We start from the raw sequence: 26,496 nt of genomic DNA on the forward strand, positions 1-26,496 counted from the left end.
TTTAGTATGTGTTGCTCTAGATTTCCAGCATCTACAGAATCTCTTGTGTTTATCCTTTATATAACAGTCCTTTTTCATTGAGGGTTAATAATGTGAACTTCGAACACTCCCAAATCACATTGTGAATATCCAATCAATCTGTGTGTATAAGCTGCAGTACTGTGCAAAAGTCACAGGCACCCCAGAGTTTTTATATCGTTTCCGATGGTATTGCCTTCACAGAGCCCTGATCTCAACATCATCGAGGCTGTCTGGAATTAGCTGGAGAGACAGAAGCAAGTGAGACAGTCAAAGTCTGAAAAAGAACTATGCAAGTTCTCCAAGATGCATTTAACACCCACCAACTGATTTTCTTAGAAAAATGCATGACAGTGTACCTGAGAGAATAGATGCAGTTTTACAGGCAAAGGGTGTTCACACCAAATATTGCTTTGATTTCGTTTTTTACAATTTACTGCTCTTTATGGTAAACTTTTGATATGTAGAAACTTTCCATTTCAATATTTTTGCTTTACAGAATTTTTTACATGTTCCTAAGACTTTTGTAGAGTACAACCAAATGAGACAATGCTCCTGCAAATCACACAACATGCATCACACACAGCACACAAAACAATAATATTATACTATGAATAAGTTAATACAATAATTTAAGCACATAATATTAAAATCTATGAGAAAGTACACTTAACTGGTCAGTTTGGCCACAAGTGACAGGAAGCAAATCCATTTAATAATTGTGCAGATTATTGAGGGATGTCTAGTGGATTTGCATGTGCAAATGTAAACATTTTGATTCAAGATTGTTCAATGTCATTTCCAGTACACACGTGTAAAAGAGAATGAAATAATTGTTATTCTGGATCCGATGTGTCCCAAAAATCTACAATGTAAGAAACACAATAGATATAAATTGGTAAGACACTGTACTGTGTGTATGTGTGTAAGCATGGATACCAGTGACTCCTGTAGACTCTGGATTCTGTCTGACCCGAGCCTGCAGAGATTAGCTTTACTGGCCACAGGTACATGGTAACACAGTGAAATGCATCGCCTCTGGCAGGGACATGCTGGGAGCAGCCTGTGAGTGTCACCACACCTCCAGCACCAACACAGCACGGCCGCAATGTACGAACACTCACCCGTACGTCTTTGGAATGTGGGAGGGAACCAGAGCACCCGGAGGAAGCCCACATGGTCACGGGGAGAGTGGACAAACTCCTTATGGATAACGGTGGGAATCAAACCTCGACTGGTGATCACTGGTGCTGTAAAGTGATTGAGACACTGTGTTCCCTCCAGTGTGTGTCAGTGTTCAGAGGACCAGCTCAGCCAGTGTGTCTCAGTGTTCAGAGAACCAGCTCAGCCAGTGTGTGTCCCAGTGTTCAGAGAACCAGCTCAGCCAGTGTGTGTCAGTGTTGAGAGAACCAGCTCAGCCAGTGTGTGTCCCAGTGTTCTGAGAACCAGCTCAGCCAGTGTGTGTCCCAGTGTTCACAGAACCAGCTCAGCCAGTGTGTGTCCCAGTGTTCAGAGAACCAGCTCAGCCAGTGTGTGTCCCAGTGTTCAGGGAACCAGCTCAGCCAGTGTGTTTCCCAGTGTTCAGAGAACCAGCTCATCCAGTCTGTGTCTGTGTTCAGAGAACCAGCTCAGCCAGTCTGTGTCAGTGTTCAGAGAACCAGCTCAGCCAGTGTGTCTCAGTGTTCAGAGAACCAGGTCAGCCAGTGTGTGTCCGTGTTCAGAGAAACAGCTCAGTCAGTGTGTGTCAGTGTTCATAGAACCAGCTCAGCCAGTGCGTCTCAGTGTTCAGAGAAACAGCTCAGCCAGTGTGTCTGTGTTCAGATAACCAGCTCAGCCAGTGTGTGTCCCAGTGTTCCGAGAACCAGCTCAGCCAGTGTGTGTCTGTGTTCAGAGAACCAGCTCAGCCAGTGTGTGTCAGTGTTCAGAGAACCAGCTCAGCCAGTGTGTGTCCCAGTGTTCTGAGAACCAGCTCAGCAGTGTGTGTCCCAGTGTTCAGAGAACCAGCTCAGCCAGTGTGTGTCCCAGTGTTCAGAGAACCAGCTCAGCCAGTGTGTGTCTCCGTGTTCAGAGAACCAGCTCAGCCAGTGTGTGTCCCAGTGTTCAGAGAACCAGCTCAGCCAGTGTGTGTCTCAGTGTCCAGAGAACCAGCTCAGCCAGTGTGTGTCCCAGTGTTCAGAGAACCAGCTCAGCCAGTGTGTTTCCCAGTGTTCAGAGAACCTGCTCATCCAGTCTGTGTGTGTGTTCAGAGAACCATCTCAGCCAGTGTGTGTCTCAGTGTTCAGAGAACCAGCTCAGCCAGTGTGTCTCAGTGTTCAGAGAACCAGCTCAGCCAGTGTGTGTCCGTGTTCAGAGAAACAGCTCAGCCAGTGTGTGTCAGTGTTCATAGAACCAGCTTAGCCAGTGTGTGTCCCAGTGTTCTGAGAACCAGCTCAGCAGTGTGTGTCCCAGTGTTCAGAGAACCAGCGCAGCCAGTGTGTCTCAGTGTTGAGAACCAGCTCAGCCAGTGTGTGTCCCAGTGTTCAGAGATCCAGCTCAGCCAGTGTGTGTCTCAGTGTTCAGAGAACCAGCTTAGCCAGTGTGTGTCCCAGTGTTCAGAGAACCACTCAGCCAGTGTGTGTCTCAGTGTTCAGAGAACCAGCTCAGCCTGTGTGTATCCCAGTGTTCAGAGAACCAGCTCAGCCTGTGTGTGTCTGTGTTCAGAGAACCAGCTCAGCCAGTGTGTCCCAGTGTTCAGAGAACCAGCTCAGCCAGTGTGTGTCCCAGTGTTCAGAGAACCTGCTCATCCAGTCTGTGTGTGTGTTCAGAGAACCATCTCAGCCAGTGTGTGTCTCAGTGTTCAGAGAACCAGCTCAGCCAGTGTGTCTCAGTGTTCAGAGAACCAGCTCAGCCAGTGTGTCTCAGTGTTCAGAGAACCAGCTCAGCCAGTGTGTGTCCGTGTTCAGAGAAACAGCTCAGCCAGTGTGTGTCAGTGTTCATAGAACCAGCTCAGCCAGTGTGTGTCCCAGTGTTCTGAGAACCAGCTCAGCAGTGTGTGTCCCAGTGTTCAGAGAACCAGCGCAGCCAGTGTGTCTCAGTGTTGAGAACCAGCTCAGCCAGTGTGTGTCCCAGTGTTCAGAGATCCACTCAGCCAGTGTGTGTCTCAGTGTTCAGAGAACCAGCTCAGCCTGTGTGTATCCCAGTGTTCAGAGAACCAGCTCAGCCTGTGTGTGTCTGTGTTCACAGAAACAGCTCAGCCAGTGTGTCCCAGTGTTCAGAGAACCAGCTCAGCCAGTGTGTGTCCCAGTGTTCAGAGAACCAGCTCAGCCAGTGCGTCTCAGTGTTCAGAGAAACAGCTCAGCCAGTGTGTCTGTGTTCAGATAACCAGCTCAGCCAGTTTGTGTCCCAGTGTTCAGAGAACCAGCTCAGCCAGTGTGTGTCCCAGTGTTCAGAGAACCAGCTCAGCCAGTGCGTCTCAGTGTTCAGAGAAACAGCTCAGCCAGTGTGTCTGTGTTCAGATAACCAGCTCAGCCAGTTTGTGTCCCAGTGTTCAGAGAACCAGCTCAGCCAGTGTGTGTCCCAGTGTTCAGAGAACCAGTTCAGACAGCGTGTGTCCCAGTGTTCAGAGAACAAGCTCAGCCAGAGCGTCTGTGTGTTCAGGAACTCATTGAGCCCGGTGACAGTCAGCAGCCTGTAGCCCCTCCTCCCACTCCCCACCAATCTCCCTGAGCACAAATCAGCAAACACTCCAGAAATGGTCTATTCCACTTTACTTTTAAATCACATTGAAACTTTGAAACAATATTGTAGGCGATGCTTTCTGTGACCGCTCTCTCTGTGTGAGCTCAGTGCCTGGTCTCGGTGGTCTCCAGTCCTGTCCCTCGACCAGCAGTGCCACTGCAGTGACTCCGACCAGTGCCGGGCTGAGCCTGGAGCTGGAGCAGGAAAAGTTCCTGTCGCCGATGCGGGAACACGGAGACTGGACGTGAGGATCCCACCCGGGGGAGAACCCATTGTCGAATTTCACCAAGAGACTATCAGTTTCAGGCAGAACTGGTCAGGATGACAAATACCCATCGGCACGCAGAAATGGCAACTTTTAAATGTAGAGGTGGAAGGGTGAAGTCTCAGACCCCAGGATGGAGGAGATGGAAATGGTCCTGAGGCGAGAGAGGTGTTTTCACACCGTTCCCATGACTCAGTTCATTATTGGACAGGAATGTTAGCGGTTGTCAAGTTCGCACCAAGATGAGGATGGGACTCAGATGAACCGGTAGGAGTACCGTTCGATTGCAGTTGGGATCTGCTGTCTCAGGATTGCATCGTGGACTGGTCAATCCCATCTTCGTCACGGGCTCGTACGGTGAAAACCTCCATTTCCCTGTGCTCAACCAGATGCCACAGTTTCCAGCAGCCATGTCCCTCTGGGAGAAGAAAGAGCAGGTGAAGGTTCACCGGCTTACAGCTAGACAACGACAGGACCATTTACACTTAGAGTCACAGAATTACACAGCATGGGAACCCGTCCACACCTTCTTCACCCCACTGTCTACCTGTGCATGCTCTTTCAGGGAACGCTGTACCTGTATCCCTCGGTCTCTCCGTTCTACAACTCTCCCAGGGCTCTGTCTTTCACTCTGTGTGTTCTGCTCTGGTTCAACGTCCCAAATCGATCACCTCACACTTGTCCCACCTGCCATTCCTTGGCCCATTTCCCATCTGGTCTGCATCCCATTGTAACCTGAGACAACCCTCACTTTCACCACTCTGCAATTTCAGTGTCATCCACAAAACTAATTATACCACACCTACATCCTTCTCCAAGTCATTAACAGGTGACAAACAGCAGACAGTTTATTCTTATAGATTCCGACGGAGTGTGAATCACTGTCTGAGTATTAAATGTGACAGGTTCCCTGGTCTGTGGTTTGACAATGGGCACCGTCTGACATCACTGAAAGACCTTTGACATCACCCCTGGTTGAATGATCTGGGAGCATCTCCTTAGCAACGGTCAGGAACAACAAGGACAGTGGGTCGTTGCTAAGGAACTGCTCCCAGCTCATGGGTAATTACTTCTCCAAGCAGTAATTCCCAAGTTTAGCCCAAGCGGATCCCCAAAACTCAACAACTAATCTATGTTCCTCCCAAAGACACTCACTGTAATCATTGTCCCCTGAAGGAAAGGAAGGAATCAGTACTTTGTCTCAGTGTTACAGGAGTTCTCTCTCTATCAGGGAGTCTCTCCATCTTGTGGAGGGTTCTTCCTTCCCCTTCAGACATCTCCACCTATTCTCCAAGTCCGACTCTCCTCTTCAGAGTTTCGATGCTGAAGATTTTGTTCAGGAAGGTCGGTCAAGTTTGGGATGAAGTCCCACGAGGGACCAGGATCCTGAGTCTCAGGAAGAGGTCTTTTGTCCCATCGCGGTTCCTGCAATCTGAATGTCACCATCGCGGGGATCAGTGAAATCTGCAGCCCAGAAGGAGACGTTTGAACACGTCATGTCTACAGCAGCCACCAGATCAGCAAACTGTCCTCCAGCAGTGGTGAATCTCTGGTCTCCACGTGACCAGAGTCTGAATCTGGTCAGGATGCTGCATCTCATTGTGATGTGTCCCACTGGTGTCAAGGTGACCTTGTGATGTCAGGATTTGACTTCTCCCTGAGGGTCACCTATCCACACTTAGCAAAAGCTTTGGTCATTGGCTGGATTATAATGACGTGCTGAGGGTGATAGGAGTAACTGGTTTCCAAGGTGACCCTGGGTCTTTGACCTTGGGAATGGTAGAGGTGGGATTGTTCATTCTCCCTGACCCCTTGTCCAGGTTAAGGGACATTTGTTGCTAAAATGGTGCTTGGGAACAAGGAATGTCTGAGATATTGCACAAAATATTCTAAATTATTCCCAGATTAAATTAACCTCAAAGAATTGAGAAATAAAGTTGAATATTGTATGGAAAGTATAAATTAATAATGAAAATGACGTTTTTGGGAGTTTCTTGTGAACACTGTCCCACTGTCAGTTGCCCCCAGGAAAACACAGTGAAGTTACTGATGAACTTCTGTGAACACGGACCCTCTCCCTGCTGACACCCTGAATACATTCTTACACTTGGGACCCCTTGTGAGCACAGTCACACTTCCGTGAGCTTCCTGTGACCTCCATCCCACTCCTGGGATCCTGCCCTGAACACTCCGACTGTCCCACGAAGTGAACAGGTTTGTCTGAAGTGAACAGCCCTGACTAAAGGTCACCTTCGTCATGGATACCTCCTCCCTTGGTGACAGGGATGAGGCTGTTCCATTTTCCACAGGGATGGGAGAAGAGCAGCAGAACAAACTGATGGACTGACGGTGAATCCGTCATCAATCAAAGAGTTATACAGTGCAGACACAAGCCATGTACGTACCACCCTGTATAAAATATTGACCCTCCAGTTTATATTGAATCATTCTCCTCACCTTAAGCTGATGCCCTCTCATTCTTTATCCCCCTCAACCCTGGGATAAATACCATGTCTATGCCCTGTATGATTTTACGTATTTCTCTAAGACCACATCTCATTCTGGAATCAAGCCCCAGTCTGGCCCACCTTCCTGATAACTCGATCCCTTGTGTCCAAGGAACATTGTGGAAGAGCTGGAACTCTGACTTTGCAAAGCTGTCGCCTGACACACTGACTATATCGAGCATGTTGTGCCACAGCGATCGGTGCCAGTTATCATCGATATAATCTCAACCAGGAAATTTGTAGATGTCACCAAGATTGGGGGTGTAGTGGACAGTGAGGGAGTCTATCAAAGCTTGCAGTGGGATCTGGACCAGCCTTACTGCCTGGGGAGGTGTAGAGTATCACCTGGATGTGTGTTTACAGGATTTCCCAGCAGATACGGTGTGATGAGGGTAGGGGAAGAGGAGGGGAGGGGAGGAGATTTGTTGATCTGGGTTGGATGCAGATTGAACAGAGAAATATCTGCAGGGGCCTGGGGACAGCACAAGGACTGGGTCTGATTAAACAGCTCTTTCACAGGTTTGTTGTGCATAACAATCTCTTGGGCTGGGAAACTTTGTGAACTTCAGCCAGAAACGGTGTGTAATTTTACCAAGCAGAGGGAATCAGGAACGATGGAAGTCTGTTCTCCACGTGATGTATGATGAACATTGGTCCTGTAGACACACCCCCTATTCTCTCAAGAGTTAGATAAGAAAACAAGAAGTACGGAGAGAACTTACTTACTGACCTTGCTCCCGCCTGTTCCTACCACCTGGCCCTGTTGAGCCAAGGACTTACCACTCTGACTCAGACCACTCTAATGATGACCGCTCCACTAGACGGGACCTGTCTTTTATGGAGACTGGGTTTTTAAAGCTTTTTGTCACACTTGTGTGGAACACTTCTCCTACGTCTTTGCATTAATCCAATCACGACTCACGCTGAGAAAACTTGCTTTTTAAAGCTCTTCGCCTCGTCCCTCACCATTACAGAATATTATTTATTTTATTTTATTGAGAGATAGAGCACCGAACAGGCCCGTCCGGCCCACCCAGGAATCCACCGATTTAACCCGAACCTAACTGTGGTACGGTTTAAAAAATACAATTAACCTACTAACCAGTCTGCCTTTGGAGAGAGGGACTGTGTACATGGGAAGGACGTACAAAGTTACTTACAGAGAATGCTACAATGGAATTCCGAACTCTGACACTGCGAGCTGTAATAGTGTCAGACTAACTGCTATGCTATCGCGGTGACAATAAATAAGTCCCAGTGCCAAAACCCGGGATTGAACCAGGGACCTTTAGATCTTCAGTCTAACGCTCTCCCAACTGAGCTATTTCAGCTGATATGCCTGCATTTTTGTGGTTCACCTCTGTCTTGTACCTCAGCATTGCTGTATCTGCAGTATTGTAGTTCTCCTCTCCCTCGTCCCTCACCATTGCAGAATATTATTTATTTTCTTTTATTGAGACAGAGAGCACAGAACAGGCCTCTCCAGCCCACCCAGCTGTTCCACCCAGGAATCCACCGATTTAACCCTAACATAATTATGAGATGGTTTAAAATAACAGATTAACCCGAGTAAGCAGGACATGTTTGGTCTGTGAGAGGAAACCAGAGCACCCAGAGGAAACCCATGAGCACGTATAAACTTATTTATAGAGTGCACTGCAACTGAACTCTGAAGCCTTGAGGGCTTATAGTGTCACAATAATCGCTAAGCTACCATGGTGCCCAATAAATAAGTCCCAGTGCCGAAACCCGGGATTGAACCAGGGACCTTTAGATCTTCAGTCTAACGCTCTCCCAACTGAGCTATTTCCGCTGATACAGCTGCAGTATTGTTGTTCTCCACTCTCGTGTACCTCACCATTGCAGCATCTGCAGTATTGTATGTTTCTTATACGTTGTACCTCACAATTCCAGCATCTGCACTGTTGTATTTCCATGAGCTTTGTAACTCACCGGTCCATCATTGGCAGTATTGTAGTTCGACTGTTCTTTAAAACTCTCTATTCTTGTGTGTGTGGTATTTTATTTCCTCTCTGCCTTGTACCTCACTGCTCCAGCATCAGTGGTATTGCATTCCCCATCCTTCATACCTCACCTTTCCAGACTCTGCAGCATTGTATTTCTCCTGTGCTCTGAGCCTCAACATTCCAGTAAATGTGGAATTGTGGTTCTTCTCTGCATTAACCTCACCATTCCTGGATCTGCAGAATTGTATACTCCTCTGCCTTGTACCTCACCATTGCAGTATCTGCAGGATTGTACTACTTCTGTGCTTTGTAACTCACTGTTGCTGTATCTGCGGTATTGTAGTTCTCCTCTGATGGTTCCTCACTGTTCCAGCGTTTGTATTATTGCTCCTCTCCGGATTGTACCTCGCCGTTGCTGTGTCCACGTTATTGTTAAACACTGCTCCTCGTCCCTCACGATTACAAAATATTACTTACTTTATTTTATTGAGAGATACAGTCCACCAAGCTGTGACAACCAGGAACCCTCTGATTTAACCCTCATGTATTTATACTTTATACTTTATTGTCACCAAACAATTGGTACTAGGATGTACAATCACCACAGTGATATTTGATTCTGTGCTTCCCACTCCCTGAATTACAAATATTAAATATTAAAAGTAGTAAAACTTAGTAAATATTAAAAATTTAAATTATAAATCATAAACAGAAAATAGAAAAATGGAAAGTAAGGTAGTGCAAAAAATCTGAGAGGCAGTTCTGGATATTTGGAGGGTACGGCCCAGATCTGGGTCAGGATCCGTTCAGCAGTCTTATCACAGATGGAAAGAAGCTGTTCCCAAATCTGGCCATATGAGTCTTCAAGATCCTGAGCCTTCTCTCGGAGGGAAGAGGGATGAAAAGTGTGTTAGCTGGGTGGGTCGTGTCCTTGATTTTCCTAGCAGCACTGCTCCAACAGCGTGTGGTGTAAAGTGAGTCCAAGGACGGTGTTATGGTGATACGGTGTAAAATAACCAATTAACCTCTTAACCAGTACACCTTTGGACTGTGGGAGGAAACAGGAACACCCAGAGGAAACTCATGTGCACATGGGAAGTACTTAGAAACCTACAGAGGACGCCGGAATTGAACTCTTAATTCCAAGACCTTGAGCTGTAATAGAGATGCACCAACCACCACGCAACCACGGTGCCAATAAACGAGTCTCAGTGCTGAAACCCGGGATTGAACCAGGGACCTTTAGATCTTCAGTCTAACGCTCTCCCAACTGAGCTATTTCAGCGGACATATCTGCACCGTTCTGCATATTTCAACATTCCAACATCTGCAGTCTAGTATTTCCCTCTGCATGGTAACTCACCATTCCAGCATCTGCAGTACAATATTGCATTTCCCATGATTTTCATTTTGCCATTCCAGCATCTGCAGAATTGTATTTCCCCTGATTTTCATTTCGCCATTCCAGCATCTGCAGAATTGCATTTCCCCTGATTTGCTCCTCACCATTCCAGCACCTGCAGTATTCTTTCCATGTGCTTTGTACCTCAGTTCATGTGTCTGTGGTATTGTATACTCCTCTGACTTGTACCTGACTATTTAACTCTCTGCAGTAGTTTGCTCCTGCAGTGTCTTGTACCTCATCATTGCTCTGTCTGCACTATTGTACCTTTCCTGTGCCTTCCACCTCAACATTACTGTATCTGCAGAATTGTATTTCTCCCGTGCTTTATAACACACTGTTGCTGTATCTGCAGAATAATAGTTCTCCTCTCCCTCGTCCCTCACCATTACAGAATATTATTAAGAAATAAAGTGGATGAGCATGAGGTTCAGTTGGAAATTGGTAAGTATGATGTTGTCGAATAACAGAGACATGGCTTCAAGTGGACAGGGCCTAGGAAATGAATATTCAAGGGTATACGTCCTATCGAAAGGACAGACTGATGGGCAGAGGGGGTAGGGTGGCTCTGTTGGTGAGGAATGATATTCAGTCCCTTGCGAGGGGGGACATAGAATCAGGAGATGTAGAGTCAGTATGGATAGAACTGAGTAATTCTGAGGGTTGAAAGACCCTAGTGGGAGTTATCTACAGACACCAAACAATAGTCTGGATGTAGGGTGTAAGTTGAATCAAGGGTTAAAATTGGCATGTTGCAAAGGTAATGCTACAATTGCTATGGGGGATTTCAACATGCAGGTGGACTGGAGGAATCAGGTTGGTACTGGACCCCAAGAAAGGGAGTTTGTGGAGTCCCTCCGAGACGGATTCTTAGAACAGCTTGTACTGGAGCCTACCAGAGAGAACACAATACTAGATTTAGTGTTGTGCAATGAACCGGATTTGATCAGGGACCTCGAGGTAAGGGAACCATTAGGAGGTAGTGACCATAATATGGTAAGTTTAAATCTACAATTTGAGAGGGAGAAAGGAAACTCGGAAGTGTCAGTATTACAGTTAAACAAAGGGAACTATGGTGCTATGAGGGAGAAGCTGGCCAAAGTTCAATGGAACAATACCCTAGCAGGGATGACAGTGGAACAGCAATGGCAAGTGTTTCTGGGAATAATGCGGAAGGTGCAGGATCAGTTCATTCCAAAGAGGAAGAAAGATCCTAAGGGGAGTAAGGGGAGACCGTGGCTGACAAGGGAAGTAATGGACAGTATAAAAATAAAAGAGAAGAAGTATAACATAGCAAAGACAAGTGGGAAGCCGGAGGATTGGGAAACTTTTAAAGAGCAACAGAAGGTAACTAAAAAGGCAATACGCGGAGAAAAAATGAGGTACGAAGGTAAACTAGCCAAGAATATAAAGGAGGATAGTAAAAGCTCCTTTAGGTATGTGAAAAGGACAAAAATAGTTAAGACCAAAATTGGGCCCTTGAAGACAGAAACGGGTGAATTTATTATGGGGAACAAGGAAATGGCAGACGAGTTGAACAGGTACTTTGGATCTGTCTTCACTAGGGAAGACGCAAACAATCTCCCAGATGTAATAGTGGCCAAAGGACCTAGGGTAATGGATGAATTGAACTAAATTTATATTGGGCAGGAAATGGTGTTGGATAGACTGTTGGGTCTGAAGGCTGATAAGTCCCTGGGACCTGATGGTCTGCATCCCAGGGTACTTAAGGAAGTGGCTTTAGAAATCGTGGACGCATTGGTAATCATTTTCCAATGTTCTATAGATTCAGGATCAGTTCCTGTGGATTGGAGGGTGGCTAATGTTGTCCCTCTCTTCAAGAAGGGAGGAAGAGAGAAAACAGGGAATTATAGACCGGTTAGCCTGACGTCGGTGGTGGGAAAGATGCTGGAGTTAATTATAAAAGATGAAATTACGACACATCTGGATAGCAGTAACAGGATTGGTCCGAGTCAGCATGGATTTACGAAGGGGAAATCGTGCTTGACTAATCTTCTGGAATGTTTTGAAGATGTAACTATGAAAATGGACAAAGGAGAGCCAGTGAATGTAGTGTACCTGGACTTTCAGAAAGCCTTTGATAAAGTCCCACATAGGAGATTAGTGGACAAAATTAGGGCACATAGTATTGGGGGCAGAGTACTGACATGGATTGAAAATTGGCTGGCTGACAGAAAACAAAGAGTAGTGATTAATGGGTCCCTTTCGGAATGGCAGGCGGTGACCAGTGGGGTACCGCAGGGTACCGTGTGTGTCTCAGTGTTCAGAGAACCAACTCAGCCAGTGTGTGTCTCAGTTGAGCCCGGTGACAGTCAGCAGCCTGTAGCGCCCCTCCCCCCAATTTCCCTGTGCACAAATCAGCAAACACTCCAGAAATGGTCAATTCCACTTTATTTTTAAATCACAGTGAAACTTTGAAACTATATTGTGGGTGTTGCTTTCTGTGACCGCTCTCTCTGTGTGAGCTCAGAGACTGGTCCCGATGGTCTCCAGTCCTGTCCCTCGACCAGCAGTGGACAGAACCCCAATGGCCATCGACGGCCCCAAACCCTCCCCCATCCTATCCCACCGTGCTAAGGATGACAGCTGCTGATTGGCTGACAGCTGATGCCATTCCTTTAGGGTGGGCTGGCTGATTGGACCGGAGCTCTAGAGCCAGCAGTGATTGGATGAAACGTCAGCTCCCAATGATTGGTGGGTGGGACGATGGGGGAAGGGAAGCGTCACCCCTGGTATCCTCCACAGTTTTTCCACAGTTTGGGGAAAATGTCTCCAGGCATGAGCTCCATGTGAAGGCGTATTTTGGATCCTTTTCCTTTAGAGGCCACACCATGATTCTTTTCTCCTCCCTCCCTGGCTCCTGGGCTGGGGAAACTGTGAGTACACTCCAGAACTCGGCTTGTTGACACCCAGAAGGAGGAACAAAACAGACCGATCACCCCCCTCAAAACCCAAAGGGACGACCAGGTGGGGGAAAATGTCCGGTCGCTGGATGAATGAAGAGGAGCTGATGAGGGAACAGCGAGCAAAGGACCAGCTTTCAAGGGAGCAGAACGTCACCCCTGGTATCCTCCACACACTGCTGGCGACCCACCAAGCAGCCCAGAGGATGAGGAGGGAGGAGGGGCCTGGTTGGGAGGAGAGGCTTAAAGTGTCCTGGACCGACACGATGAAAGTGGGCATTCTTCATGAACGCCCTGCGGCTGGGATTCCTGAATCCGATAAGTATCCTGTCTTAAAACAGCCAGAGTCTGTCCGAAGCTGAGTGTCCGGGTTCATGTCCTGACCGTTCAGCTCCTGTTGGGTCTGGTGATGGCGTTCCAGAATAACCCTCACTTTGATCAGTTTGCCCCAGGAGCCAGATTCTGTTCCCTCGCAGGGTCTGTCCTCCTCACCCTGAAGTCCAGTTGGGCAGTGTCCAGCAGTGTGTGGTCATGTTGGAATCAAGGTAGGCTTGTCTTTTAAGGTCAGGTGACTTGGCATTCTCCTGGGGCTCCTGAACCAGCCCAACAGTGGATGGTGGTCCAGGTTAACCCTTTCCTGGCCTCACAAACCGTACGCAAACACCTTTATGTTTCACTACTGTCGGGCCGGCTATCTCGTCACTCTTGTCCCAGTTAAGTTCCACCTGCCATTCCTTGACCATTTCCCAGCTAGTCTCCATCCCATTGTAACCTTAGACAACCCTCACTTTCACCGCTCTCCAATTTCAGTGTCATCCACAAACTAACTATATCGCCTACATTCTCCTCTGAAATATGAACACAAGTCATACAGCAGATTAAAACAAGACGACTACAAGACCGTTTACACTTATAGATTCTGACCGAATGTGAGTCACTGTCTGAGTATTAAATGTGACAGGTTCCCTGGTCTGTGCTTTGACAATGGGCACCGTCTGACATCACCGAAAGACCTTTGACATCACCCCTGGTTGGATGATCTGGGAGCATCTCCTTAGCAACGGTCAGGAACAACAAGGACAGTGGGTCGTTGCTAAGGAACTGCTCCCAGCTCATGGGTAATTACTTCTCCAAGCAGTAATTACCCACGTTTAGCCCAAGTGGATCCCCAAAACTCAACAACTAATCTATGTTCCTCCCAAAGACACTCACTCTAATCATTGTCCCTTGAAGGAAAGGAAGGAATCAGTACTTTGTCTCAGTGTTACAGGAGTTCTCTCTCTCTTGGGGAGTCTCCATCTTGTGCAGGTTTCTTCCTTCCCCTTCAGACATCTCCACCTATGCTCCAAGTCCGTCTCCCCTCTTCAGAGTTTCGATGCTGAAGATTTTGTTCAGGAAGGTTGGTTGAGTTTGGGATGAAATCCCACCAGGGACCAGGATCCTGAGTCTCAGGAAGAGATCTTTTGTCCCATCGCGGTGTTCCTGCTGTCTGAGCGTCACCATCGCGGGGATCAGTGAAATCTGCAACCCAGAAGGAGACGTTTGAACACGTCATGTCTACAGCGGCCACCAGATCAGCAAACTGTCCTCCAGCAGTGGTGAATCTCTGGTCTCCACGTGACCAGAGTCTGAATCTGGTCAGGATGCTGCATCTCATTGTGATGTATCCCACTGGTGTCAAGGTGACCTTGTGATGTCAGGGTTTGACCTCTCCCTGAGGGTCGCCTATCCATACTTAGTAAAAGCCTTGGTCATTGGCTGGGTTACAATGATGTGCTGAAGGTGATAGGAGTAACTGGTTTCCATGGTGACCCTGGGTCTTTGACCTTGGGAATGGTAGGGGTGGGATTGTTCATTCTTTCTGACCCCTTGTTCATGCTAAGGGACATTCGGTGCTAAAATGGTGCTTGGGAACAAGGAATGTCTGAGACATTGCACAAAATATTCTAAATTAAGCCCAAATTAAATCAACCTCAAAGAATTGAGAAATAAAGTTGAACATTGTATGGAAAATATAAATTAATAATAAAAATGATGTTTTTAGGGGCTTCTTGTGAAAACTGTCCCACTGTCAGGAGTGTGAACACTGTCCCACTGTCAGGAGTCCCCAGGAAAACACAGTGAAGTTACTGATGAACTTCTGTGAACACGAACCCTCTCCCTGCTGACACCCTGAATACATTCTTACACTTGGGACCCCTTGTGAGCACAGTCACACTTCCGTGAGCTTCCTGTGACCTCCATCCCACTCCTGGGATCCTGCCCTGAACACTCCGACTGTCACATGAGGTAAACACATCTGTCTTCAGTAAACGTTTACAGTGAAGGTCCAGTCAGCTGGTTTCTATGATTCCCCTGTTGATCTCTTGTAACTTGCTTCCTAAAGGACTCCATCTTTTCTCCCAAAACATTCCTGACTAAAGGTCACCTTTGACCTTCTGCCTTCGTCATGGATACCTCCTCCCTTGGTGACAGGGATCAGGCTGTTCCATTTTCCACAGGAATGGGAGAAGAGCAGCAGAACAAACTGATGGACTGACGGTGAATCTGTCAGCAATCAAAGAGTTACTGTATACAGTGCAGACACAGGCCATTCGACCCAACTGGTCTCTGCTACCCAAGATGCCCCTCCTACATTTAAATAAACACAAGGAATTCTGCAGATGCTGGAAATTCAAGCAACACACATCAAAGTTGCTGGTGAACGCAGCAGGCCAAATCTTGGTTGTGGAAGGTTGAAGGGTCTCAGCCCAAAACGTCGACTGTACGTCTTCCTAGAGATGCTGCCTGTCCTGTTGCATTCACCAGCAACTTTGATGTGTGTTGCTCTCCTCTTACATTGTCCCCTTTGCCAACATTTGGCCCATAACCCTGTAAACCTTTCCAATCCATGTACTGGTCCAACTATATCTCACCAACAGGCACCAAGACCTCGCCTGGCTGGCGGTGAGAGAGGCCCTCCCAGTCAGAGCCCTCCTGTATGCCTGGAATGTCGTCTCCGCACCCCACTGCCCACGGGAGGACTGCAGTGAGGAGGTGTCTGTGACCCACCTCTTTGCACACTGTCAATTCGCAAAGAGGGTGTGGAGGGGGATGGACAGGCTGGTGTCACGTTTTATCCCCAGCAGCTGCGTAACAGAGGACTCTCTGATCTATGGGCTGTTCCCGGGGACGCACACGGAGACCAACATCCGGTGCTGCTGGCAGATCATCAACTCGGTGACAGACGCCCTTTGGTCGGCCCGAAACTTGATGATCTACCAGCACATGGAGATGTCCGTGGAAGAATGCTGCCGACTGGCACATTCTCGGCTGCAGGAGTACGTGCTGAGGGACGCACTGAAACTCGGTGCAGCCACCGCAAGGGCCCAGTGGCAAGGACCACAGTATAGGTTTCTCCACCCACGGGAGTGGGAGGGGTCGGTGGGCGGGGAGTATACCCCTCAACAATGATATGGTAAGCTGAACTACTGGAGTGCCACGTGGGTGGCTATAAATACGGATATGTACTGAGTATAATGGAAACGTATGTAAAGGATGAAAAGTTATTGAATGGTTTATTGTATATATTTATTTTTGAATAAAGTATATTTTGAAATAAAAAAAAACTGTACTCCCGGATTGTCGTCTCCGCACCCCGTTGCCCACGGGAGGAATGTAATGGCGGGGGGGGGTGGGGAGTCAGTAACTCACCTCTTTGCACACTGTGGGTTCGCAAAGAAGGTGTGGAGGAGGATGGAGGGGACAGCGTTAAGATTCATGCCCAGCAGCTGCGTTACCGAGGCCTCCGTGATCTACGGGCTGTTCCCGGGGACGCACACGGAGACAAACATCCGCTGCTGCTGGCAGATCATCAATTCGGTGAAAGACGCGCTTTGGTCTGCCCGAAACTTGGTGGTCTGCCAGCACATGGAGATGTCCGTGGGAGAATGCTGCCGACGGGCTCACTCTCGCCTGCAGGAGTACGTGCTGAGGGATGCACTCAAGCTTGGTGCGGCCACCGCGAAGGCCCGGTGGGGAAGGACCACAGTTTAAGGTTCATCACCCGTGGGAGTGTGAGAGGTTGGGTGGGGAGGAGAATAACCCTCATCAGCGGTGTGGACAGATGACTTAACATGGTGCCCCAGGAGTGGCTGGAATTGTTAATTTGGAAAAGGAATTAGAGCCAACGCCTGCCTTTATTGTTGATAATTTTATTGTAAGTAAGTCTTAACTCGTGACCAAGGGTTGAGAGTAAATGAATGATTTATTGTAAACATCTTTCATTTGTATATGAACAGAGAGTCAACGCATAATTTTATTGAAAGTAACTTTATTTATTGAATAAGGACCCAGGGTCAACAAATGTTTTTTTTATATGTATATAACTTTGTTTTGTAATACTACTGAATAAAGTATTTTTGGAAAAAAAAACAAACTGTCTTTTAAAAGTTGATATTGTACCAGCCTCAACCATTTCCTCTGGCAGCTCATTCCACGTACATACCACCCTGTATAAAATACTGACCCTCCAATTTATATTGAATCATTCCCCTCACCTTAAGCTTATGTCCTCTAGTTCTTTATCCCCCCAACCCTGGGGTAAATACCATGTCTATCCCTGTATGTTTTTATGTATTTCTCTAGGACCACATCTCATTCTGGAATCAAGCCCCAGTCTGGCCCACCTTTCCCGGTAACTGGATCCATTGAGTCCAAGGAACATTGTGGAAGAGCTGGAACTCTGACTTTGCAAAGCTGTCACCTGACACACTGACTATATCGAGCATGTTGTGCCACAGCGATCGGTGCCAGTTATCATCGATATCATCTCACCCAGGAAATTTGCAGATGTCACCAAGATTGGGGGTATAGTGGACAGTGAGGGGATCTATCAAAGCTTGCAGTGGGATCTGGACCAGCAAGAAGAATTGACTGAAGAATGGCAGATGGGATATAATGCAGACAGGTGTGAGGTGTTGCACTTTGACCAAGAGACATAGAAACAGAGTGAGGCCATTTGGCCCATCGTGTCTGCTCTGCCATTCCATCAAGGCTGATTTATTATCCCACTCAACCCTGCTCTCCTGCCTTCTCCCTGTAACCTTTGACACCATGACTAATCTAGAACCTATCAACCTCCGCTTTAAATATACTCAATGTCTTGGCCTCCACAGCCAAGATTTACCACTCTCTGGCTAAAGAAATTCCTCCTTAACTCTGTTTTAAAGTAACATCCTTCTTTTCTGAGGCTGTGCCCTCTGGTCCAAGTCTCCCCCATTATCTGCTCACTTCTCACTGCTGCCATCAGGAAGCAGGTACAGGAGCCTCAGGACCCACACCACCAGGTTCAGAAACAGTTATTACCCTCAGCCATCGGGAAGGAGGTACAGGAGCCTCGGGACCCACACCACCAGGTTCAGAAACAGTTATTACCCCTCAACCATCAGGAAGGAGGTACAGGAGCCTTGGGACTCACACCACCAGGTTCAGAAACAGATCTTGAACCAAAGGTGATAACTTCACTCAACTTCATTTGCTCCATCGCTGAAATGTTTCCATGACCTATGGACTCACTTTCAAAGACTTGCAATCTTACGTTCTTCATATTTATTGCTTATTTAGTGACCATTATTATTTCTTTTTTTTTCCTTTTTGTATTTGCAGTTTGTTGTCTTTTGCACACTGGTTGTCCATCCTGCTGGTGTGGTCTTTCAATTGATTCTGTTACGGTTTTTGGATTTATTGAGAAAATGAATCTCAGGGTTGTATATGGAGACATTGATAATAAATTTACTCTGAGCTTTGAGTGTCTGTACATTGACAGGAAATGATAAAGTAGTGGTGGTTGGGTTTGTGGTGGAGTGGGTGATTGGGTGGAGGTGATGATCAGCCTTACTGCCTGGGGAGGTGTAGAGTATCACCTGGATGGGTGTTTACAGGATTTCTCAGCGGATACGGTGTGATGGGGGTAGGGGAAGAGGAGGGGAGGGGAGTTGAATTGTTGATCTGGGATGGAAGCAGATTGAACAGAGAAATATCTGCAGGGGCCTGGGGAGAGCACAAGGACTGGGTCTGATTAAACAACTCTTTCACAGGTTTGTTGGGCATAACAATCTCTTGGGCTGGGAAACTCTGTGAAGTTCAGCCAGAAACGGTATTTGGTTTTACCAAACAGAGGGAATCAGGAACGATGGAAGTCTGTTCTCCATGTGATGTATGATGAACATTGGCCCTGTAGACACACCCCCTATTCTCTCAAGAGTTCGATAAGAAAAAAAGAAGTACGGAGAGAACTTACTTACTGACCTTGCTCCCGCCTGTTCTTACCACCTGGCCCTGTTGAGCCAAGGACTTACCACTCTGACTCAGACCGCTCTGATGATGACCGCTCCACTAGGCGGGACCCCTCTTTTATGGAGACTGGGTTTTGAAAGCTTTTTGCCACACTTGCGCGGGAACGCTTCTACTGCATCTTTGAATTAATCCAATCACGACTCGCGCTGAGAAAACCTGCTTTTTAAAGCTCTTCGCCTCGTCCCTCACCATTACAGAATATTAGTTATTTCTTTTTGTTGAGAGATAGAGCACTGAACAGGCCCGTCCGGCCCACCCAGGAATCCACCGATTTAACCCGAACCTAATTGTGGTACGGTTTAAAAAATACAATTAACCTACTAACCAGTCTGCCTTTGGACAGAGGAACTGTGTACATGGGAAGGACGTACAAAGTTACTTACAGAGAATGCTACAATGGAATTCCAAACTCTGACACTAGGAGCTGTAACAGTGTCAGACTAACTGCTATGCTATCGCGGTGACAATAAATATGTACCAGTGCCGAAACCCAGGATTGAACCAGGGACCTTTAGATCTTCAGTCTAACACTCTCCCAACTGAGCTATTCCAGCTGACATGGCTGCAGTATTGTTCTTCCCTCTCGTGTACCTCACCATTGCAGCATCTGCAGTATTGTACGTCTCTTGTATATTGTACCTCACAATTCCAGCATCTGCACTGTTGTATTTCCATGTGTTTTGTAACTCATCGGTCCATCATCTGCAGTATTGTAATTTGACTGTGCTTTAAAACTCCTCTATTCCTGTATCTGCAGCATTGTATACTCCTCTGCCTTGTACCTCACCATTGCAGTATCTGCGGAATTGTATTACTTCTGTGCTTTGTAACTCACTGTTGCTGTATCTGCGGTATTGTAGTTCTCCTCTGATGGTTCCTCACTGTTCCAGCGTCTGTATTATTGCTCCTCTCCAGCTTGTACCTCACCGTTGCTGTGTCCGCATTATTGTGAATCACTGCTTCCTCGTCCCTGACCATTACAAAATATTACTTATTTTATTTTATTGAGAGATACAGTCCACTAAGCTGTGACAACCAGGAACCCTCTGATTTAACCCTCATGTATTTGTGGTACGGTGTAAAATAACCAATTAACCTCTTAACCAGTACACCTTTGGACTGTGGGAGGAAACAGAGCACCCAGAGGAAACTCATGTGCACATGGAAAGTACTTAGAAACCTACAGAGGATGCCAGAATTGAACTCTTAATTCCAAGACCTTGAGCTGTAATAGAGATGCACCAAACACCACGCTACCACGGTGCCAATAAACGAGTCTCAGTGCTGAAACCCGGGATTGAACCAGGGACCTTTAGATCTTCAGTCTAATGCTCTCCCAACTGAGCTATTTCAGCTGACATATCTGCATTGTTCTGCATATCTCAGCATTCCAACACCTACAGTATAGTATTTCCCTCTGCATGGTAACTCACCATTTCAGCATCTGCAGTACAGTATTGCATTTCCCCTGATTTTCACTTCGTCATTCCAGCATCTGCAGAATTGTATTTCCCCTGATTTTCATTTCGCCATTCCAGCATCTGCAGAATTGCATTTCCTCTGATTTGCACCTAACCATTTCAGCACCTGCAGTATTCTTTCCATATGCTTTGTACCTCACAGTTACTGTATCAACGGGATTGTATACTCCTCTGACTTGTACCTGATTATTTAACTAACTGCAGTAGTTTGCTCCTGCAGTGTCTTGTACCTCACCATTGCTCTATCTGCACTATTGTACCTTTCCTGTGCCTTGCACCTCAGCATTACTGTATCTGCGGAATTGTATTTCTCCCGTGCTTCATAACACACTGTTGCTGTATCTGCAGAACAATAGTTCTCCTCTCCCTCGTCCCTCACCATTACAGAATATTATTTTATTTTATTATGGATGCAGTGTGAAATAGGCCCCTCTGACCTTTTGAGCTGGGCTGCCCTACAATCCCCGGATTTAATCCTAGCCTGATCATGGGACAGTTTACAATGACCAGTTAACCTACCAACCAGTAGGTCTTTGGAAAACCCAAACACCGAATGGATGACCTCTTTGCAGAACACCTCCATTCTGGTCACCAAGGACAACACTGAGCTACCAATTGCCCAGCACATTAATTCACCCCATTCCCACTCTGCCCTGACTGTCTTTGTCCTCTGATAGTCGTGCACACAGGGGATTCTGCAGATGCTAGAAATCCAGAGCAACACACACAGAATGCCGGAGCAACTCAGCAGGTCCGGCAGAATCTATGGAAGTTAATAAACAGTCAATGTTTTGGGCCAAGACGATCCATCAGGATATGAAATGTCGACTGTTTATTCATTTCTACAGATGCTACCTGACCTGCTGAGTTTATCCAGCATTTAGTATGTGTTGCTCTAGATTTCCAGCATCTACAGAATCTCTTGTGTTTATCCTTTATATAACAGTCCTTTTTCATTGAGGGTTAATAATGTGAACTTCGAACACTCCCAAATCACATTATGAATGTCCAATCAATCTGTGTGTATAAGCTGCAGTACTGTGCAAAAGTCACAGGCACCCCAGAGTTTTTATATCGTTTCAGATGGTATTGCCTTCACAGAGCCCTGATCGCAACATCATCGAGGCTGTCTGGAATTAGCTGGAGAGACAGAAGCAAGTGAGACAGTCAAAGTCTGAAAAAGAACTATGCAAGTTCTCCAAGATGCATTTAACACCCACCAACTGATTTTCTTAGAAAAATGCATGACAGTGTACCTGAGAGAATAGATGCAGTTTTACAGGCAAAGGGTGTTCACACCAAATATTGCTTTGATTTCGTTTTTTACAATTTACTGCTCTTTATGGTAAACTTTTGATATGTAGAAACTTTCCATTTCAATATTTTTGCTTTACAGAATTTTTTACATGTTCCTAAGACTTTTGTAGAGTACAACCAAATGAGACAATGCTGCTGCAAATCACACAACATGCATCACACACAGCACACAAAACAATAATATTATACTATGAATAAGTTAATACAATAATTTAAGCACATAATATTAAAATCTATGAGAAAGTACACTTAACTTGTCAGTTTGGCCACAAGTGACAGGAAGCAAATCCATTTAATAATTGTGCAGATTATTGAGGGATGTCTAGTGGATTTGCATGTGTAAATGTAAACATTTTGATTCAAGATTGTTCAATGTCATTTCCAGTACCCACGTGTAAAAGAGAATGAAATAATTGTTATTCTGGATCCGATGTGTCCCAAAAATCTACAATGTAAGAAACACAATAGATATAAATTGGTAAGACACTGTACTGTGTGTATGTGTGTAAGCACGGATACCAGTGACTCCTGTAGACTCTGGATTCTGTCTGACCCGAGCCTGCAGAGATTAGCTTTACTGGCCACAGGTACATGGTAACACAGTGAAATGCATCGCCTCTGGCAGGGACATGCTGGGAGCAGCCTGTGAGTGTCACCACACCTCCAGCACAAACACAGCATGGCTGCAATGTATGAACACTCACCCGTACGTCTTTGGAATGTGGGAGGGAACCAGAGCACCCGGAGGAAGCCCACATGGTCACGGGGAGAGTGGACAAACTCCTTATGGATAACGGTGGGAATCAAACCTCGACTGGTGATCACTGGTGCTGTAAAGTGATTGAGACACTGTGTTCCCTCCAGTGTGTGTCAGTGTTCAGAGGACCAGCTCAGCCAGTGTGTCTCAGTGTTCAGAGAACCAGCTCAGCCAGTGTGTGTCTCAGTGTTCAGAGAACCAGCTCAGCCAGTGTGTGTCCCAGTGTTCAGAGAACCAGCTCAGCCAGTGTGTGTCCCAGTGTTCAGAGAACCAGCTCAGCCAGTGTGTGTCCCAGTGTTCAGAGAACCAGCTCAGCCAGTGTGTGTCCCAGTGTTCAGAGAACCAGCTCAGCCAGTGTGTGTCTCAGTGTTTAGAGAACCAGCTCAGCCAGTGTGTGTCTCAGTGTTCAGAGAACCAGCTCAGCCAGTGTGTGTCTCTGTGTTCAGAGAACCAGATCAGCTAGTGTGTGTCCCAGTGTTCAGAGAACCAGCTCAGCTAGTGTGTCTCAGTGTTCAGAGAACCAGCTCAGCCAGTGTGTTTCTGTGTTCAGAAAACTAGCTCAGCCAGTGTCTGTCCCAGTGTTCAGAGAACCAGCTCAGCCAGTGTGTGTCCCAGTGTTTAGAGAACCAGCTCAGCCAGTGTGTGTCACAGTGTTCAGGGAACCAGCTCAGCCAGTGTGTGTCCCAGGGTTCAGAGAACCAGCTCAGCCTGTGTGTGTCTGTGTTCAGAGAACCAGCTCAGCCAGTGTGTGTCTCTGTGTTCAGAGAACTAGCTCAGCCAGTGTGTGTCTGTGTTCAGAGAACCAGCTCAGCCAGTGTGTGTCCCAGTGTTCAGAGACCCAGCTCAGCCAGTGTGTGCCCCAGTGTTCAGAGAACCAGCTCAGCCAGTGTGTGTCCCAGTGTTCAGAGATCCAGCTCAGCCGGTGTGTGTCCCAGTGTTTAGAGAACCAGCTCAGCCAGTGTGTGTCACAGTGTTCAGGGAACCAGCTAAGCCAGTGTGTGTCCCAGGGTTCAGAGAACCAGCTCAGCCTGTGTGTGTCTGTGTTCAGAGAACCAGCTCAGCCAGTGTGTGTCTCTGTGTTCAGAGAACTAGCTCAGCCAGTGTGTGTCTGTGTTCAGAGAACCAGCTCAGCCAGTGTGTGTCCCAGTGTTCAGAGACCCAGCTCAGCCAGTGTGTGCCCCAGTGTTCAGAGAACCAGCTCAGCCAGTGTGTGTCCCAGTGTTCAGAGAACCAGCTCAGCCAGTGTGTGTCCCAGTGTTCAGAGAACCAGCTCAGTCAGTGCGTCTGTGTGTTTAGGAACTCATTGAGCCCGGTGACAGTCAGCAGTCTGCAGCCCTTCTGCCCACCACCCCCCCAAATGTCCCTGAGCACAAATCAGCAAACACTCCAGAAATGGTCTATTCCACTTTATTCTTAAATCACAGTGAAACTTTGAAACAATATTGTAGGCGATGCTTTCTGTGACCGCTCTCTCTGTGTGAGCACAGTGCCTGGTCTCGGTGGTCTCCAGTCCTGTCCCTCGACCAGCAGTGCCACTGCAGTGACTCGGACCAGTGCCGGGCTGAGCCTGGAGCTGGAGCAGGAAAAGTTCCTGTCGCCGATGCGGGAACACGGAGACTGGACGTGAGGATCCCACCCGGGGGAGAACCCATTCTTGAATTTCACCAAGAGACTATCAGTTTCAGGCAGAACTGGTCAGGATGACAAGTACCCATCGGCACACAGAAATGGCAACTTTTAAATGTAGAGGTGGAAGGGTGAAGTCTCAGACCCCAGGATGGAGGAGATGGAAATGGTCCTGAGGCGAGAGAGGTGTTTTCACACCGTTCCCATGATTCAGTTAATTTTTGGACAGGAATATTAGCGGTTGTCAAGTTCGCACCAAGATGAGGATGGGACTTAGATGAACCAGAAGGAGCATCGTTCGATTGCAGTTGGGATCTGCTGTCTCAGGATTGCATCGTGGACTGGTCAATCCCATCTTCGTCACGGGCTCGTACGGTGAAAACCTCCATTTCCCTGTGCTCAACCAGATGCCACAGTTTCCAGCAGCCATGTCCCTCTGGGAGAAGAAAGAGCAGGTGAAGGTTCACCGGCTTACAGCTAGACAACAACAGGACCATTTACACTTAGAGTCACAGAATTACACAGCATGGGAACCCGTCCACACCTTCTTCACCTCACTGTCTACCTGTGCAGGCTCTTTCAGGGAACGCTGTATTTGTACCCCTCGGTCTCTCCGTTCTACAACTCTCCCAGGGCTCTGTCATTCACTCTGTGTGTTCTGCTCTGGTTCAACGTCCCAAATCGATCACCTCACACTTGTCCCACCTGCCATTCCTTGGCTCATTCTCCATCTGGTCTCCATCCCATTGTAACCTGAGACAACCCTCACTTTCACCACCCTGCAATTTCAGTGTCATCCACAAAACTAATTATACCACACCTACATCCTTCTCCAAGTCATTAACAGGTGACAAACAGCAGACAGTTTATTCTTATAGATTCCGATGGAGTGTGAATCACTGTCTGAGTATTAAATGTGACAGGTTCCCTGGTCTGTGGTTTGACAATGGGCACCGTCTGACATCACTGAAAGACCTTTGACATCACCCCTGGTTGAATGATCTGGGAGCATCTCCTTAGCAACGGTCAGGAACAACAAGGACAGTGGGTCGTTGCTAAGGAACTGCTCCCAGCTCATGGGTAATTATTTCTCCAAGCAGTAATTCCCAAGTTTAGCCCAAGCGGACCCCCAAAACTCAACAACTAATCTATGTTCCTCCCAAAGACACTCACTGTAATCATTGTCCCCTGAAGGAAAGGAAGGAATCAGTACTTTGTCTCACTGTTACAGGAGTTCTCTCTCTATCAGGGAGTCTCTCCATCTTGTGGAGGGTTCTTCCTTCCCCTTCAGACATCTCCACCTATTCTCCAAGTCCGACTCTCCTCTTCAGAGTTTTGATGCTGAAGATTTTGTTCAGGAAGGTTGGTTGAGTTTGGGATGAAGTCCCACCAGGGACCAGGATCCTGAGTCTCAGGAAGAGGTCTTTTGTCCCATCGCGGTTTCCTGCAATCTGAATGTCACCATCGCGGGGATCAGTGAAATCTGCAGCCCAGAAGGAGACGTTTGAACACGTCATGTCTACAGCAGCCACCAGATCAGCAAACTGTCCTCCAGCAGTGCTGAATCTCTGGTCTCCACGTGACCAGAGTCTGAATCTGGTCAGGATGCTGCATCTCATTGTGATGTGTCCCACTGGTGTCAAGGTGACCTTGTGATGTCAGGATTTGACCTCTCCCTGACGGTCACCTATCCATACTTAGCAAAAGCTTTGGTCAGTGGCTAGATTATAATGACGTGCTGAGGGTGATAGGTGTAGCAGGTTTCCATGGTGACCCTGGGTCTGTGACCTTGGGAATGGTAGAGGTGGGATTGTTCATTCTCCCTGACCCCTTGTCCAGGTTAAGGGACATTTGTTGCTAAAATGGTGCTTGGGAACAAGGAATGTCTGAGATATTGCACAAAATATTCTAAATTATTCCCAGATTAAATTAACCTCAAAGAATTGAGAAATAAAGTTGAATATTGTATGGAAAGTATAAATTAATAATGAAAATGACGTTTTTGGGAGCTTCTTGTGAACACTGTCCCACTTGTCAGTAGCCCCCAGGAAAACACAGTGAAGTTACTGATGAACTTCTGTGAACACGGACCCTCTCCCTGCTGACACGCTGAATACATTCTTACACTTGGGACCCCTTGTGAACACAGTCACACTTCCGTGAGCTTCCTGTGACCTCC

At 47.1% G+C, this 26,496-nt stretch overlaps 4 non-coding genes across 4 annotated transcripts; all 4 read right to left on the reverse strand.

Annotated features, from left to right (window-relative positions):
* Positions 1 to 7,765: 7,765 nt before the first annotated feature.
* Positions 7,766 to 7,838, reverse strand: trnaf-gaa (transfer RNA phenylalanine (anticodon GAA)). Its single transcript has one exon. It is a non-coding gene; the product is annotated as a tRNA-Phe (tRNA).
* A 409-nt stretch (positions 7,839 to 8,247) lies between these two features.
* trnaf-gaa (transfer RNA phenylalanine (anticodon GAA)) lies at positions 8,248 to 8,320 on the reverse strand. The gene has a single exon. It is a non-coding gene; the product is annotated as a tRNA-Phe (tRNA).
* A 1,366-nt stretch (positions 8,321 to 9,686) lies between these two features.
* Positions 9,687 to 9,759, reverse strand: trnaf-gaa (transfer RNA phenylalanine (anticodon GAA)). The gene has a single exon. It is a non-coding gene; the product is annotated as a tRNA-Phe (tRNA).
* A 10,659-nt stretch (positions 9,760 to 20,418) lies between these two features.
* trnaf-gaa (transfer RNA phenylalanine (anticodon GAA)) lies at positions 20,419 to 20,491 on the reverse strand. Its single transcript has one exon. It is a non-coding gene; the product is annotated as a tRNA-Phe (tRNA).
* Between the last annotated feature and the right edge of the window lie 6,005 nt (positions 20,492 to 26,496).

This window comes from Mobula hypostoma, chromosome 21 (assembly GCF_963921235.1).
Source record: "Mobula hypostoma chromosome 21, sMobHyp1.1, whole genome shotgun sequence".
Classification (NCBI taxonomy): Eukaryota; Metazoa; Chordata; class Chondrichthyes; order Myliobatiformes; family Myliobatidae; genus Mobula; species Mobula hypostoma.